We start from the raw sequence: 18706 nt of genomic DNA, 5'->3' as shown, positions 1-18706 counted from the left end.
CACAGGCTTTCTCTGGCTGTGGCGAGCAGGGGCTACTCTTTGTTGCGGTGCGTGGGCTTCTCATTGCGGTGGCTTCTCTTGTTGCGGAGCATGGGCTCTAGGTGTATGGGCTTCAGTAGTTGTGGCACACGGGCTCAGTAGTTGTGGCTCGCGGGCTCTAGAGCACAGGCTCAGTAGGTGGCACACGGACTTTGTTGCTCTGCGGCATGTGGGCTCTTCCTGGACCAGGGCTTGAACCCCTGTCCCCTGCATTGGCAGGTGGATTCTTAAACACTGTGCCACCAGGGAATTCCCATGAAAAGACTTTCTTTTATTAATGGAAATTGTTTCCAGCGCTGGAAGCAGGAATCAGGTATCAATACGCCTGTGTTTGTTCTGCCAGTGAGGACCTCGGGGGCAATGGAGGAACTGCCGTGGAAACCCCTGGTTCCTGGTCTCCTCCTGAGGTGGTAGTTCCTAAACTTTGCTGCACTTTGGAATCACGTGGACATTTCTAAAATTACGAGTACCTGGTTTCCACCCGCAGACATTCTGACTTCATTGGTGGCATTGAGTGCAACTTGAGTGTCATTGTTTTCACAACCTGCCCAGATGGTTGTAATGTTCTGAAAAAACTGGGCGTCACTGTCCTGAGGGCTTCTCTATGACAATTCAAATGAATATCATCATTGCATCTTTCAAAACACAAGTTATAAAACATATTATAAATCTGTATGATACTGATTTATGAACCAGTATCATGAATAGAATATCGTAAGTATCATGTTTACCTATAGTATGTAATAGAATGGATCAATATCAGGAGTAGCACATACAATAGAGTAAAACCCCGAGGCTTAAGTATATGAATATTCAAAGATGTAATGAATATTCAAAGCTATAAAATGAAAGAAGGCTCATGGATTGGTGAGGATGGGACTATTATTTAGTTAGAAATCAGTTTAAATTTGGAGGGCCTAGGGGACTTGACAAATGACCTCCTCTTCACTGCCCACATTCAAAAGGAGTGAGTGCCGGACATAGAGTCAGAAAGATGGGGATCAGTGTTACGTGGGTCACTGGTGAAGACTGGGTGGGGAGTGTGGATCTGGATCTGCTGGGAAACGAGGCTGGCTACCACTCTGCACCTGGGCTGGGTAGACTTGCCCGGGTAAGTCCCTGGCAACACTGAACACCTCAGGTCTGCCCTGGGGGCCAGCTCTTGTGGAGCTGCCGGGTGGAGGAGCAGACCAGAACTGAGAGCTCTGGATGGGAGGGCAGGAGCGCAGAGGGCGAGGGAAGGGCTGAGCATTCACCCAGGGCACTTGCTTACGGTGGGATCTGGGCAGAAGAGCAGGAGGGAGAGAACTCTCCATGGGGAAGCAGGAAGGAACTGGCAAAGGGGCTCCACCCCAACGGGAGAGCCCTCCTGTCCCATTCACTAATTTCTAATGGGTTGTACAGTTCGGTGTAAGACAGTGAAAGCCTGGAGAACAGAATGATTGTCTAGGTGGCTCTTTCTCTTCCGTTTGAATGAGCACGGTCTTTCTCAGTGTTGGAATGGTGGAAGAAACCACAAAGAAACAGATCAATACTTGACGACACACCATTTGCGGCCTATCAGATTATCAAAGATTTTTAAACATGAGGATAATACATGAGGGTGGGAGCATAAGTTGAAGCAACCTTTCTGTATATGAATATGGCAACTTATTTTAAGAGCTCTCACATGTTCATCCTTTGACTCAATACTCCACCCTTAGAAACCTGAGAATGTAATCAATGATAAGGTCAAAGATTTATGTCCAAAGATATTAATTCCAGGTTATTCATCATAGTGTAAAGAATGGAACCACCTGAATGCCCAACAGTAGGGGAATGATTAAGTAGATGAGGGTGACTCCATTCTACAAGAGTGTTATGTTTTAACTAAAATGGACCTTTTGAATACTTTTCAATGGGGAAATGCTTGCAAAGAATTAAGTAAAAAATACGCAGAACAAAAATAAATATACCCTATAATTATAATGGTGTAAGCAATTTTATTTTAAAATGTTGGAAGGAAGTGCATCCAAATGTTAATAGTGATTGGGATTGTATTTTTTGCTTTATTTTTTAAAATGGAGATTCTGGTTTTTACATTATTTTTATTTTCTTTATTTATTTACTTAATTTATTTTTATTTTATTATTCTTTGGCTGTGTTGGGTCTTTGTTGCACACGCAGGACCTTGCGTTGCGGCGTGCGGGCTTCTTTCTAGTTGTAGTGGGTGGTCTCTAGAGCGCATGGGCTCTGTAGTTGCGGCACGTGGGCTCTCTAGTTGTGGCAAGCTGGCTTAGTTGCCCCACAGCATGTGGGATCTTAGTTCCCCGAGCAGGGGTGGAACCCACGTCCCCTGCATTGGAAGGCAGATTCTTAACCACGTGACCACCAGGGAAGTCCCTTTACGTTATTTTTAGATGAATGCTTACTAATAATGTTTTTTAAAGCACATATTCTTTTATTTTTAACATCTTTATTGGAGTATAATTGCTTTACAATGGTATGTTAGTTTCTGCTTTATAACAAAGTGAATCAGTTATACTTATATCCCCATATCTCTTCCCTCTTGCGTCTCCCTCCCTCCCACCCTCCCTGTCCCACCCCTCTAGGTGGTCACAAAGCACCGAGCTGATCTCTCTGTAAAGCACGTATTCTTTGTGGAGGTCTGAATGTCATGGGCCTTCAGCATGCCAGCCTGGTGGCATTGGGCTGAGAGTGAAAACTACCTCCAGACCATGAGTGGGAGAGAAGGACATGACAGCTTTGCCCCGGGGCCAGTGGTCTCACAGCCACACACAGCACCCCCGAGACGGAGATGATGGAGATGGGGGGGGCTGCTTGTCGTCACCTCTGTGCCAGCGCACGTGCTGTAGGACACAAGGAGATTTATAAAGAATAGACGATACTTGCTCTTTGATTAATTTCTTAAAATAGGCAGTCAGCCAGTTAGACATAAATGCCTGTTAGGACTGCTAGGCCTTGGTGGAGGCCATGCCCGTGGAAGTTTCTGGGAAAGGGCACTTTGGGAAGAGGCATGCCGGAGTCATCCCAGCAGTTAGAGCACCTGGAGCGAATATGGGTACCTGATCCCTGACAGGTGCAGCTGAGCACCTGCCGCACACCTGCCCCCCCGCTCCCCGCAAGTGCAGGGCCAGGACGGCTCTGCACAGGGGAGTGTCCAGAATAGCCCCCATCGGCCTCTCCCCACGGAAAGCCAGGTGGCTTGTAGGCAAACTAGGTTATAAAATTCCTAACCATGCTATTTCATCCAGGCCTGGAGAGTTTGGCCTTGTTCAGATTCAGATATAACCACAACAGAACCTGGTTTCCTAAAAGAAAAGGCTTAGAGATTTGAGCGCAGGGTGAGGCTGAGACCAGGACAAACTCATGGTGCAGAGCACAAGTTCCCAATGAAACATTTCCTCCACAGTTAGGCTTTGCTTTCAGTCCTGGCTCTTCTACCTTTTTTCAAATATGTTTTTTTTTCTTGAGTTAATTTTTTTTTAAGGAAAAAAATTCCTGAAAACAAAAGCATGTTTACTCAGATTGGTACTTGACTTTGATGAATCACTAGTTGAAATTAAGAATATTCAGGGACACTTTATTTCTCCTATTTGAAAATTTGCCCTTTTTCAGAATTTTGGTATTCTTTATTTAAAAAAAAAAGCTGGGGAAAGTGTGCTACCAGCTCCGCTCTTTGTATTAAGATCTCTGTATTTTCTGTACAGCACTGAGCAGTATTGACAGCGACCTTGAAAGATGAGAGAGAGAAATAACTGCTGTGTTAATAACTTTTCCCTATTTCCTTAGACCTGCACTGCCCTCTCTTCTGCATTGTGCTGCTAAAGCCCAGTTTGGTTTGTGATGTCTAAATTATTAAATGGTGCAGGATGTAATCAATGCAGGACTAGGGAGGTTCCGTGACCTGAGATGGGAGGTGGCTTTCACCACGTGCAATGACGTTTCAGAAACGTGTAACAAAGCAGGTGCCCTGATGTTCCTCAAACTGCCTCTTGCTGGGTTTCTTCCTTTGTACCCGGGAAAGATGTGGGTCTGTGGCTGTGCAGTTGGGCCTCCCGGGAGGTCGTTCTCCAGGCTCAGGGCACTTTCTCTAGCATTGGGACTGGTTTGGATTTGGCAAGCAGCAAGGGGAAATGCTTCCTGTGTCAGTGTCTCGTATGCATTTCCGCACTGACTCCCACAGGTGTGAGGACCTAAAGTAACCAGGGAACGGTAGGAGGGGGGAAGGGATCAATCTGTGCCGAGGTCTGTCTCACTGATCCTTCTAGCGGAGATGGTGTCGCCTCTGAGCCCGAGCGTTCTTGTATGGGAAACGCATCCTTTTAAAGAATTAGTCTTTAGCGTTCTGTCAATTATGGCCTGCAAATCTGCCTGAGTAATTCAATGCCAGCTGACGGTAAATATCAAACTGCTTGGGAGCTGTAGCGAGATATAGACAAGTGGGTCTGTGTGATTGCTTTCGTAATTTGCTTTTTAATCTTTAATACCAATTAAATGCAGGGGAGCTGAGCCTGAGTGTCGCCCAGCTGAGACAGCCCACATCAGCTGATGCTGTGAGTGTCCAGCACGGAGTTCTTGGCTCCCGTGACTGCACCGGGTCTTGGGAGACGGGGAAGTCTGATGGGCAGTGACTGGTGGGCCCTGCACTGTCAGCAGGCAGAAGAGCCCCCTGCCCTCAGGGCACATCCTCAAAGGCTTGTGTCAGTTACCTTCCCTGTACTTTCTCCTTTTGGTTGTCCCCAGCACCACTGTGGGTTCAGTTTAAGGCTTGATTTTTTTTTTTAACCTTCTTGCTTTGGGGGAAGGCAGAGGAGGAAGAGAAGCAGTCCTTGACCCCCATCAGGTGCACTTACAAAGCGGAAACTGCTCTTCGGTGGTTTCTGCCAAGACACCAGCCAGTACGAGCGCAGGCTCCTGGCCCCAAGACCAATCCCAGAGGGACTTAAGGGCAGTGGTCTCAGCCAAGGATGAGCCCCCGCCCCACCCCAGGGGACCTGTGGCAGTATCTGGAGGCCTCTTTGGACGTCTCAGCTGGGGAGGGGAAGCCTGTGGCCTGTAGTGGATGCAAGCTGGGATGCTGCAGGGATCCTACAGTACAGAGGACAGTCCCCACAGCAAAGAATGATTTGGCCCCCATGTCAGTGGGGCCGAGGTTGAGAAACTTGCTCTAGAGTGAAAACAGGAACTCAAAGAGAATTGAGAATATTCTTGGGGTTATAGAGGGTTTTGAACTGTGAGTGGGCGGGAGTGAGTCTCGGGGCAGGACGGCCGACACAGCGATGGGAGGGTAAGAATTGTTGGGGCAGCTTCTGTGTCCCCTCATCGTTGTTTTAGGAAATGCAGAGCCTGTGCTGTACCCTGGGTAGCCCAGGCTCCAGCCCAGGTGTTCTCCAGAAATAGACAAGGGCATCTTGGGAGCCCAGTGCTCCTTGGAGCTGATGGAATAGGTGGACATGCACCTCCTTGGGCAGCTGCCTCCTACCGCTTCCCTCTAACCTTCCCCACCCTCTCTCCTACCCCTTGGTGAACTGTTTACTATCTAAGGAGTGTCTCTTTTTACTGTTGTTCCTTTCGGGTTGACAAAAAGTAAAATACCGAATGAGGTGGTTGTTTGTGGAGCAGAGGATGATTGACTGCAGTTCATTGTACCTAAAGTTCTCCAATACAGGCTTCATTTTAGCTAATTAGGCTAATATTGACAGGGGCTCTGGCTTTCCCACCCTCATTGATACCCTTAGGGAGCTCACTAGCCAAAACATGAGACATTTGAGAAGTATAGTTACTGCAAAAGAAAGGTGGTGTAGTGCATTACAGATTGCAGCAGAAGCAGACGTATTAAAACATTTAGACCAAGATTTTAAAATGAGCCTAATAAACATACTAATCACTTATATGTGGAATCTAAAATATGACACAAATGAACTTATCTATGAAACAGAAACAGACTCACAGACATGGAGAAGAGACTTGTGGTTGCCAAGGGGGAGGGGGCAGGAGAGGGTTGGATTTGGAGTTTGGGACTAGCAGATGTTAGCTATTATATACAGAATGGATGAACAACCAGGGCTACTGTATAGCACAGGGAACTGTATTCAATATCCTGTGGCAAACCATAATGGAAAAGAAAAAAATGAGCCTAATAAACATTATAAAAGAGGCAAAGAGACATAAAACAAGAACAGGAAAACATAAAGTGGACAAAGTAAAAATCTAGGTATAAAATAATGGTTGAATAATGATGGGTTATTTAGCAAAAAGGATATAGCTGAGGAATGAATTAGTGACTGGGAATATTGGATTTAGGAAATTTCTGAGAAGAAAGGACAAGGAATTAGAAAAGCTGAGAAAGATGGGAAAAAGAAATAGAAGAGTGAAATACAGTCCCTGGGGGTTACACAAAGCCAGCCATGCAGAGGAGGTCACAGGATACAAGAAATACAGGGAGAAAAACTCTTGGGAGAAATCATGGATGAAAAAAAATTTAAAAACTTTCTTTAATATTTTCTGTAGTGTAGTCTGCTGGCAGTAAATTTTCTCAGTTTTTGTTTATCTACAATAATCTTTATTTATCATTTATTTTTGGAAGATACTTCACTTGGTATAGAATTCTGGTTTATAATTTTATTTCTTTCAGCTCTTTGAAAATGTTACTCCATTGTTTTCTAGCTTTCATGGTATTTGAAGACAAGCATAATATAATTCTTATCTTTGCTCCCCCATATGCAATGTGCATTTTTTCTCTGGCTGCTTTGAAGATTTTCTCTTTGTCTTTTGTTTTCAGCAGTCTGACTGTTCTATGACTAAGTATGCTTTTTATTTGCTTGTTTGTTTTGGTATTTATTCTGCTTGCTGTTCTCTGAGCTTCTTTAGATCTGTGGTTTGGTGTCTGTCATTAATCTTGGAAAAATTTTGACAATTCTTTATTTTTTAAAAAATTAATTGATTTATTTATTTTTGGCTGTGTTGGGTCTTTGTTGCTGCACGTGGGCTTCCTCTAGTTGCGGCGAGCGGGGGCTTCTCTTCATTGTGGGGCGCAGGCTTCTCTTGTTGTGGAGTGTGGGCTCTAGGCACACGGGCTCCAGTAGTTGTGACACACAGGCTCAGTAGTTGTGGCTCTTGGGCTCTAGAGCGCAGGCTCAGTAGTTGTGGTACATGGGCTTAGTTGCCCTTCAGCATGTGGGATCTTCCAAGATCAGGGCTCGAACCCGTGTCCCCTGCATTGGCAGGCAGATTCTTAACCACTGCACCACTGGGGGAGCCCTGACAATTATTTCTTCAAATACTTCTTCTGTTCTGTTCTTTCTTTCTTCTCCTTCTGGCATTCCAGTTGCCTGTTTGTTAGATGTTTGATTTGTCCCCAAACTCATGGATTCTCTGTTCTGTTTTTCTCTTTCTTTTTTTTTTGTCCGTATGCTTCAGTTTGAGTAATTTCTTGAGATCTTCAAGTTGTTTTATTCTTCAGCTTGTTGAATATATAGATAGGCCAGTTGAAGGCATTTTTAACCTCTGTTACTGTGTTTTTCATTTCTACCATTTCCATTCTTTCTTTTTTTTTAACATCTTTATTGGAGTATAATTGCTTTACAATGGTGTGTTAGTTTCTGCTGTATAACAAAGTAAATCAGCTATACATATACATACATCCCCATATCTCCTCCCTCTTGCATCTCCCTCTCACTCTCCCTATCCTGCCCCTCTAGATGGTCACAAAGCACCGAGCTGATCTGCCTGTGCTATGTGGCTGCTTCCCACTAGCTATTCCATTCTTTCTTAATGCTTCATTTCTCTGCTGAAATTACCCACCAACTCTTGCATCTGGTTTACCTTTTCCATTAGCACCCTTAACATATTAATTATACCTATTTTAAATTCACCATCATATAGGTAGTGTCATATCTGAGCCAGGTTCTGATGATTACCCTCGTTATGTGCTTTGTCACTTTGTCTTGAAAGACACACATCTTGTGCAAGATAGTAGAGACTGAGGTAAATATTTTTTGTGTCAGAAAAAAGTATATATCTTTCCTTCTGCTAAGACCTTAGCACAGGAGTTTGAGTTAATCTACTTAGGAGCTGGGCTGGATTTGAGCTTTGTTATTGCCATGGTTATGCTTAGTGAGTTTTTTTTTTTTTTTTTTTTCGGTATGCGGGCCTCTCACTGTCGCAGCCTCTCCCATTGCGGAGCACAGGCTCCGGACGCACAGGCTCAGCAGCCATGGCTCACGGGCCCAGCCACGCCACGGCATGTGTGATCTTCCCAGACCGGGGCACAAACCCGTGTCCCCTGCATCGGCAGGCGGACTCTCAACCACTGTGCCACCAGGGAAGCCCGCTTAGTGAGTTTTATAGACTTCGTATTTCCCTGGTATTACACTGAGTTTAGCGTGGGGGCTAATTTGCCAGAAAATATTTCTCAGTGTACGCTCCACCCTCTGGCTCAAGGTCTTCACCATGACCTGCACCTGAGAGAAGGGGTGTGTCTTGTGATTCACCTGTTACTCCATGCTTGTTGGCCCCGCCATAGGGATATTCTGTCTTGTTCTGACTAAGCGTCCGTCTGGGAGGTGCTGTGTCCCTGCGTCTCAGGGAGGGGGGTCTTCTCCGTGCTGATCCCCTCCCCCAGTGTGACTCCCCTCACCTTGGGGAGAGGGATTGTCCCCTTTTCCTTTTCTCAGTCGCAGTGGGTCTTCACTAGTGCTCCAAGTGAAGTTCACTTGTTGCCTTTTCCCTCACCTGTTAAGGCTTTTGTTGCAGAAGGGGATGGAGGTACCAGTGGGCTTTGCCCCTCCTGCAGTGTCTGCTCATCCTTTACATCTGCACCACGGGTGACTCTCCCAGGAACCTCCCAGTCTTGTTGGTGAGCACCCAGTAGAGTCTGTACAGAAAAAGCCTGTAATAGTGTGTGGGCCCCCAGTGCCCATGCCCTGCGGAGGCTTAATCATGGGTTACTACCCTCTCCTACGCCACCAGTTTGCCAGCCCCGCAGCTGAAGCCCCTCCTAGTGCCTGGATGCCACCAGTCAAGCTAAGCCAGGTCCTGTACCTCACCTCCTGCTGGCACATGCCCTTGAGCTCAGCACTCCAACTGGCTCAAGAGAAACCATGAACTTGCTGTTTGTGCCACTTTGGGTTTTTTTTTTTTTTTTTATGTTGTTGTAGGGTTGGGACAGTCATTCTTTCCCAAACTCTACCTGCCTGAGGGGAAACCAGATGTCTGAAAAAGTATTGAAGAATACTTTATTCTAGAATTATATCCAGCCAGGTTCCTGTTCAAATGTGAGAGTATAATACAAATATGCTCAGATATAGTCTTTGTCACACAACATCCACACTGCGAACAGTTTTGTTTGAAACACTTAAATACCAGGAGAGAATAATCCAGAATATTTTACCTATGTAAAAGAAGTAAAGGTAATAAAATGCCTAAGCTTGTTGTCTTTTTAAAAAGGAAATTTATTCATGGTGACCCAGAGTTGAAAGTCTAGAGTATTATAAATATGATGGGTGCTGGGAAGGAGATCAAAGAACCTAAGAGTAAGCTAAAATTCCTGTTTAATTTGGAGAAAATAATAATTTTTTTAAAAAAAGTAAGAATAAATTAAAATACAAAAGGTTGGGATAAATTAAACAAGTAAATAATATGGTAGGAACAGGCTCAAGTATATCAGATTACAATAAATATAAATAGATTAAACGCACCATTTACAAGACAAATCTTGATACATTGGATTAGGAAATATCCAGATATAGGCATAACTGCAGAATTTTCCTCTGGTTCAGATTTTTCTGGTAGAAAGTTCTTTTACTAGCCAATCTTTACAGAACATACATACTTCCTAGTGCAGTATTTTCCATCCAATGTTGTAATGGGAAAAATTATATTTATACCCACCAAGCTCAACTCAATTTTAGCAAAATGATTTCAGGGAAGATAACAAGTTATGTTCTAAATACAATTGGTGAAATCATGTGTAGAGATTTTGAAAATCTTGACAAGTGTTAGCAAGGAGGATGTTATCTTGGATTTTGCTGAAAAGCATCTCAGAGTCGTTCTCAGTTGAGCAATTCTCTGCCATTGTGCACTTGTTCTCAACGTGTTTCCAAAGTGCTTTCGTATTTAGCTTCATGTTGTAAAACAAGTCCTCAAGAATGTTGAGAAAATGTTGAAGAAAATTGCAGAGAGGGAAGCAAAATGAGTAAGGAAGATGTTTGAATGGTAGAGACGTTCCTGCATGTGAGGAAACTTTTGTTACAGCCATGTTGATTTTTGGTGATTGAGAAGGAATCTTTAAAATACTTCATGATGTAATAAGTTTGTTACTGACAAACAGGTATTTTATTTTAGGAAATAGATCGGGGGGTTGGACTGATGTGTAATGGATTCTTGGAAAAATAAAATAAAGGAGACTAGGCTCCTGATTACTCTTTCACATAAGAAGCCTGAATGTTGGGGAAGAATTGTTGGCCTTAAGTGGAAGCTGCCTCCAAATGAGGTAACATAAAGGTGGAAAGTGAAAAGATGTGTGAGGACAAATCCAGCCAAATAAAGTTAGCCTGGCTATCTTATTATTAGATAAAACAGACTTTAAGACATTTCTAGGAATGGAGAGGATCACTGTATACTAAAAGTGTTTGTTTCACCATGAGGATATGGAAATACTGTGTATGCATCTATAAAAATCTTTCAAAATCTGTTAAATGGGGCTTCCCTGGTGGCACAGTGGTTGAGAGTCTGCCTGCCGATGCAGGAGACACTGGTTCGTGCCCCGGTCCGGGAAGATCCCACATGCCGCGGAGCGGCTGGGCTCGTGAGCCATGGCCGCTGAGCCTGTGCGTCTGGAGCCTGTGCTCCGCAACGGGAGAGGCCACAACAGTGAGAGGCCCGCGTACCGCAAAAAAAAAAAAAAAATCTGTTAAGTAAAAATTGATAGAGCTATAGGAAGAAAATTGATTAATCCACCTTCATGATGGGAGATTTCTACATACATTTGTTTATAATTGATAGGTCAAGTGGGAAAAAAAGCAGCAAGTGAATGAGATTTCAAAAAGACGATTAATTTGAGTTCTGCATATTATTTTCAAAATATTTCTTGAATATTCTCAGGTATTGAGATTTCAACATCTCTTTGATTGGAAGATTCCGCCTTGTCTTGTGTCTCAGTCTTTTCTCTCTGTAGTTTACATCCAGTGTTTTTTCATTCTACTCCATTAGATCATGCAGAAAAGGACTATTCCCTGCCTGTGATGTAGAGCAATTTGTTTTGAGTTAATTTTTTTGCGGCGTATGAGGTAAGGATCTAAATTCATGGTTTTTTTCATATCCAGTTGTTCCAGCACCATTTGTTGGACAGACTGTCCTTCCCCCAGTGAATTTCCTTGGCACCATTGTCAAAACCAGTTGATTGTAAACATAAGGTTTGCTTCTGTCTACTTCTGTTCCATTGATCTGTATTTCTATGTTATACCAGGACCACGCCGTCTTGGTAATGGTGGCTTTGTGTAAATTTTGAAATCTAGAAGTGTGAGTACTCCAACTTTGTTGTTTTTCAAAAATATTGTTTTGGATTTTTTAGATGTTTTGCGTTTCCATACAAATTTTATAATCTGCTTGTCAATTTCGGCAAACAACGCTGCTAGAATTGGGGTGGTTGGTTACCCAGCAGTAGACACCTGAACAATACTGTTTACTCAGAGTCACTTTATCCTGTACTAACATCCAAGTCTTCCTCCAGAGAGCTGCTTCAAAGACATGTCTCTCTTATCCCACACAGTGGATTTCTTTCCCTTTCTCTCCTTCTTTTGGTTTGACCCCTGTGAGGCACTTCACCTTTTTTTTTTCTCTGTTATGCTTTCTATGACTGAGTTTTGCTCATGATTTCAGCCAGTCATCAGTTGTGTCATCCGGCGTCTCCGGCGTCTCCCAGCTGTGAATCATCGAGGGCTCCAGGAGCCGCACTTTCCTGTGAATTCATGTAAGCACAGAATAAGATTGTGGAGAAGATCAGGAGAGACCTGGGCCCAGGTGTGAGTCCTCAGGGCTGGTTCCCTAAAACAATACTTTAGAAACTGTAGGAAACTGGGGAGCAGCAGGGAGAGTGACACTTGTCTGGGGGCAGCTGAGCTCTTCCCCAGAATGTTTTTTGTCTTTGCAAGAGTAGAAGATCACCATTCCTTCTGATGAAGAGAGTCAGGGATCGATCCCTTCTGCCTTACCTTGTAAAAGGTGACTCAGGGCGGGAGCTCCAAGGAAGGGCCGGGTCTTTCTCAGAAACATGCAGGATGACAGGGACGTGGACTGTACTTCCTCAGTGAAAGCCAGGAGCGAGGGAGGAGCAAGGTCGCAACAGGAGAAAGGCCTCCCCCCATGGAGCCGGGAAGACCACCCCGGAGACTCAGGCAGTCTCTCTGTAGTTGAAATTATATGGAGAGGAAAAGAGATTCAAGAGGGAGAAACTGACCCACGCACCAGCAAGAGGAGACAATTGATGCCGACTCTCCCCTGCTGGACGCTGAGCTCGCTGGCAAAGCAGTCCCTGCAAGAGAAGCCAAGCAGTGTGGACAGTTAGGAGTAATGGACACCTCGCACAGTGTGGACAGTTAGTTAGGAGTAATGGACACCTCGCACAGTGTGGACAGTTAGGAGTAATGGACACCTCGCAGAGACAGGAACGGGCAGATGGACAGTTAGGAGTAATGGACACCTCGCAGAGACAGGAACGGGCAGATGGACAGTTAGGAGTAATGGACACCTCGCAGAGACAGCAACGGACAGGAACAGGTGAGGTTTGGGAAAGTGGGACGCAGAAAACCTGAATCTGTGACAAGCTTGCGTTCGGCCCCCCTCTCTGCCTCACTGTCCATTGACGTGCATTTGCAGCGAGAGAACCCCGGACAGTACTGTCTTTGGAGACACGCCTGGTCAGACCTGACTCCCAGGGTTGCCTCTAGCAAGGGCGGAGATGGGGCAGTGGGATGGCAGAGAGGACTTCTGGGATTCTCATGAGGTGCAGCCTTAGGCAAGACCCCTCACCATGGCGGCATCCTCCTCTGTGGGAGTTTATCTCACCAGCATCCTTCCCCCGCCTCACCAACCCTCCCGTGGGGAAGTTACTACCCCCTCTCCATTCTACCTGCTTTTGGTGGAGCTGCCAAGCAGAGGGCCCTGCTTTGCTGAGTGTAACCGGAGCCAGGGCAGCCTACGGCAGACAGTCTTTTGCAGACCGAGGGGAAGGGGAAGGCACAGAGATGGTCAGAGCGGGGGCCACACCAGAGACACACCAGGAGTCACTGCGCTGCTTCCTGCCCTTCCCAAGCCTTGGTTTAGGGGGTGAGGCCAGCGTCCTTCCAGTGAAGACTTTCTCTCTAAAACTTAAGTCAACAAATGTCTGTTTGGTTGTTTTTAACCAAACCAGGTTATCTGATATCAGAGAAGAGGGTGTTCCAGGGACGTAGAGAGAGAGCTTCAGGCAGAAACACAGGAGCTTTTCATCTCTGGCTGCTGAGATGGGCAGCGGCTCTGGCTACAACCACACATACAAGTTCTTCAGGCCCCGTGTGGGTGGGGGACTCGCATGGGGCCTGGAGCGAAGGCTCTTCTGCTCTAAAGCTCGGCTTCCCTGGGTATGGTCCCATCTCCATGGCTGTCTTCCATGGATATTTTTAGAGTAAATAAAATGCTATGAAGTGCTTTGATGATTCTGGAAAAGCGATTAAAAATTAATCCAAGATAGTATGAAAATCTGGGCCCATCCCTTTAGCCAGCTGTAGGCACCTCAAAGTATCTGATCCTACAGGAATGGAGCTTCTGTGCATTTTGTATTCTGTCACACATGGCCCTATGGATTGGCCAGTCTGGGCTAGAAGGGAAGCAAAACACATAAAGACAAAAAACCCTCAGCAACTAATTAATTATTTTCCAGTTTCAGAGGGAAGTTGGGGGGGAAACCATTAAAACCAAGTAACCATCATTTCTAAAGGAACCCAACCAATGCATTTCCATAAAGCAAATGCGGTGGACCTAGTAAGAGGCAGAAGGCTCACTTGGAGCTAAAACTTCTCCAAAGTTGCATGTTTTTAAAATAGGGGCTGAAAAAAGCAAATACTCCAACACAAATAATTATAATATTTTAATTGCGTTTCTTTGCGGCTTTTAAATTTAAAAAAATAAACATACGTAAGACGAAGTCAGCGCTGGCAAGTGGCAGAGATTCCGTCAGATCCAATTGCTCTTCTGGAGCTGCATGAGGAAAGAAAGGGGTGAATGTGGGCTGCTCACCTCTTCGAGTTCCAGAGCTGCTGGGGATCAGTCAGGTCTGGGGCTCGAGTCCTGTTTAGGGAGGATGTCACAGCCCCTCTCTGCTCTTCCGTATTTTGTCACTTACCTACCTGCCCTCTGACTAGCACAGTCCACGGCACACAGTAGGGCGTTTGATAAGCACTTGGAGTGGGAATCCTCTGCTAGCATGTGGGCAGCAGCACCTCACAGGTTCCGTGGATCACAGAACGTGGAGACGTTAGGGGCAGAGAATTCAGCCACACCTACAGACTGGTAGCAAAGACTGTGAGCCCCCAGGCTCTCCTGGGGGCCTTACTGCAAGCTGCCGGAGCCACCGCAGTGGGAGACCACCGCCAGGGCGTTCAGTGTGCCTGGTGGGTTTTCCTCAAGGAGACACTGAATAGGAAGCTCTTCCTCTCTCCGCTCTGATTGTCCAGAGCCACCCCCAGATTCTGAGGCATCTTATCTTGTGTTCTGGGTCAAGCCATGGACCCTTGGAGCATAGGATCCCATTGCTGCAGCTTTCCATAGCTGTGTGGAGGTCCAAAGAACTTTACAAATCAATAAGCTGGTGAACCGTTCAAGGCTTACTTAATTTAACACCATCACAATTTTGTAGGCAGGACTTGGAAAACTATGGCTCTAGAAGTGGCCCAGCTGGTTCCCAGCCACTGGGCTCCCCCTTCACACCCAGTAGGTCAGTTTGGTCCCCACGTGCAGGCCCAGGTGAATCCCGAGAACCCAAGTTCTACCCTGCTCTCAGACCCCACTAATCAAATATGCGTGGTCTGGCTGGGGCCACCCAGGGTCCTTGTGTGGACTTGGTGTGTTGCTTCCATTTCTAGCAGCAAGGCCTTTCTTCAGTTCCCGTAGTTTCCCTCCTGTCCTTGTCGTTTTCTCTAGAAGTCCCATTCTCGGCATAAAATGCTCCTTGCTCTCTGTAACCCAGGCAAAACGACAGCCTCTCTGAGCCTCAGTTTCTTCCCTTGCAGAGTGAGGATAATGATACTACTTCACAGCAATATTGTTATTGCTGGTATTTAGGGTTAGTTGACATAGCGAAGAGTCTGGAATTGTCACGAGAGAGGTGGAAATCATCGTTTATTCCTCGTTGGCCCTTGCTGGGTGTGTGGCTCTCCATCCTCTTGGCCTTCTCTCCTCTCTGGAGCTGGAGCACTGCTGTGGCCGCAGTGTGGCAGTGGGGCCTTGCTCTTACTGCACAGACTTCCGGAACCCTGACTCTAATCTAACCCTGACCCTAAAACCCAGCTTCTCTGGGTCCCAGTCTGGCCGGCTCTGATTCCCAATCACTGGCTTCCAGTCTGCTGGGCTCTTTGTCCTGGACTCTTTCCTGTGACTGCTTGCCTGGTCTTGGCCTGGTCTTGGCCTGATCTTGGCCTGGTCTTAGCCTGGTCTTGCCATTTCCCTCGTGACCCCTCCAGGAGCTGGCTCCCTTCCCGAGGGCAGACCCTGTGTCTGGCCCCAGGACCTCCTACCTGCCAGCCCTGAGGGCATGACTTTGACTTGTCAAGAATCTCCAGGGGAAGATACTAGAAAAGCTCACTAGCCGGAGTTTGTTTGGTGCTACTCACTATTATATTCATGGACCCTCTGGCCCTCCTCCCTTCAACCCTCCCCAGGCTCAAAAAGGAGAAACATCTGCCTGCAACCCCCAACTCAGGACGAAATAACAACCCAGCTAAATAACAAAACATCCGTGAAAACTGGTTTTGGTAGGAATAGACAGAAGCACAGCCCATCACAGGTCCTGGAGGCGACTTTACGGCATGAGCGTGAAACTTCATGAGACCAGGCAGGGAGAGGGAGGAAGTGGTGTTGAGGTCGGGGGGAGGGGCCAGGGAGAGGAGAGAACATGGCTCAACGTTTCTTCAGTTCATTCTCTTATTCTTAAACGCAGAAAAGTTCCTGAACCTCCCTCCTCTCCCTTTACACGTGCAGTGGTAGCACCTGTCTACGGAGTTTGCACTAGAGCGTTTCTGTCTGTTGGTCTGTTCCATATGTAGCTTGTGTTCTGGTTGTTTTCGTATGAATATATTTTCTTTCCCCAGCTAGATGCCAGGTACAGTCCTCTGTGTCGAGTGACATGTTCAACCAATGCGTGGAAATCGGTGTCTGAATCCCGGTGTCCCACCCGCCAGCTTTATTCTCTCTGACGCATCCTTCCATCTGCAGCCCGCCTTGGGCATCTTACTCTTCAGAGTCACACGTTCCCTGACTTCCTCCTTGCTCCTTCATAGCCTGAAGTCCTCAAGCCCTACTGTTTTGAAAGTTGTTTTGTACCCATTACCGTTTCAGTTCCAGCACTCATCACATCACACCTGGATCGTTGCCACCATCTCCGCATGATTCTCTTTCCCGCTGCTCTCTTGGTACCACGCAGCATCCTCTACTTAGAGACAGTCCCTGCAGTGCGTCAGTGAAGCCAGTTCCAGGACCAGGTCGTCCCTGAGGTCTGTGGGGCTGGGCCTCTGCTTCCCCCGCATGTGGCCCATCTTCTCCAGGCTGTGGCTCACCCCTCCAGGGTGCACGGTGCCACCCCCCACCCCAGCGCTGGCTGTGCCGACTCCCTCTGTCCTATCTTCATTCTGCGCTCAGCCAATGCCCTGTCTCACGCGGGAAGCCTTGTGGACCCTTCCAGCCACAGCATCCTCTGATCTCGGTGGCAGGTGTTTTCGCTTTGGGATTCAGCCATGAGCCTTCACGCACAGGTGCCTGGCTATTTCCTGCGACTCCTGTCACCTGGACACAGCCGTGACACCCGCTCTAGTGAGCAGGGGCCAGCCGCGTTGCACAGCAGCCCTGCCGCTGCATTTGTTGAGTCTCCCCTGGCTGGGCGTGTGTCAGGTGCTGGTTCAGAAGTGAATGACCATGTCACGATTGCCATCAGCTGTCTAGATCCGTCCATTGGTCTAGATTTAGCCTCAGTAAGACCCAAGGTCAGGCCCTGCCCCCCACTTACCAGAAGGTCATGCACCAGCTCTCAGACCTGGCTTCTTCATGGGTTAATGGGGTGTTTATATGACATGTTGTTATAAAGATTCAGTGTGTCATGTATGTACTATTCCCGTGATGGCCCTTGACACCTAAGTTATTGACATGTGTCGGTTCTCTCCTCCTCTGGATGGTGACAGAACTATTTTCTTAGGTGGCCACCACTGTCAGATGTGCCCTACTCATACTTGCAGTGTCATCTGATAAGACCAGAGGAACACAAAAACCCACGAGCTCTACCTTCTAGTTTCACTTAGAACTGAGGTCACAGGGCTCCGTGGGCCCCACTCCGTGGCTGAACCCCAGGGACATAGAGCCTGCCGGGCATGGCCTTTGCAGCTGCCCATTTCCCGTGAGGCTGTGGAGCGACCGCTAGGTGAGCTCCCGACCTCTTGGCCACTCCTCTTGCCTGCTTGCCTGCGTGGCGAGCACTAAGCGCACAGTAGGGCCGCATGAATACTTTCAGGATGAGTAGATGGGGCCCAAGGTTGTGGCAGATTAAAGGGGCACGTGGCGGGCGGTGCAGATGTCCCCGGGGGAGGACCGTGGGAGTGGGGGTGGGGCTGCCCCGCCTCTCTGCAGCCGGGCCTGACTCGCCGTCTTTTTCTGCAGCTCCCGCTGTTTCTTTCTCCTGCCTTCGCCCCAGGACCCCGTGTGGCCCTGACGGTGGGGGGGAGGAGGCCCAAGAGGAGGGTGTGGATGTGTGTGTGTGGAAGCGGGACCCGTGGTATGCGGAGGGCTGTGGATAAAAGAGCAAGTGAGGAACTGGGAGGGAGAAAGGGGTGAGGCGGGGAGGGGGAGGGAGGCAGCGGTGGGGGCGGGAGACGTGTGTGTGTGTGTGTGTGTGTGTGTGTGTGTGTGTGTGTGTGTGTGTGTGTGTGTGTGTGTGTGTGTGTGTGTGTGTGTGTGTGTGTGTGTGTGTGTGTGTGTGTGTAGAGAGAGAAAGAGAGACAGAGAGAATCACGGGGCCAACGGGCAAGAGCCCAGCAGGACACAGCAGCAGCGGAACGGCCGACTGAAGGCACGTTTGGAGTCTGAGCAGTGGTGCGTGTGGGTGCGGGTGCCCCGGCGTCAGAGACCCCGCCTCTCCAGGAGCTCTGGGTGTCCTGTCGCTTGGGTCCATGCTCGGCCCTTTGCCCTCCCTCTGGGATGGGAGGGGAGAGACAATGAGCCCACCAACGTCCCTGTCGTTTTGGGAGGGGGTGGAGGGACGCGCTCAGGGAGCCGTTGTGACAAATGCCTGTCTCCCAGCGGCTGTTGCCCCAAACCCTCCTCTAGCGCATGGCCCTACAGGCTCTCCTGCAAACCTGGCCCCCAGAGGGTCCCCAGAGACACAACCTTGCCCTCTCCACTGGCCCCTCCTCCCTCTGGGGCTCCT

The sequence above is a fragment of the Pseudorca crassidens genome, chromosome 9, assembly GCF_039906515.1.
Source record: "Pseudorca crassidens isolate mPseCra1 chromosome 9, mPseCra1.hap1, whole genome shotgun sequence".
In the NCBI taxonomy this organism is placed as follows: domain Eukaryota; kingdom Metazoa; phylum Chordata; class Mammalia; order Artiodactyla; family Delphinidae; genus Pseudorca; species Pseudorca crassidens.
Note: the sequence above shows the minus strand (reverse complement) of the source record.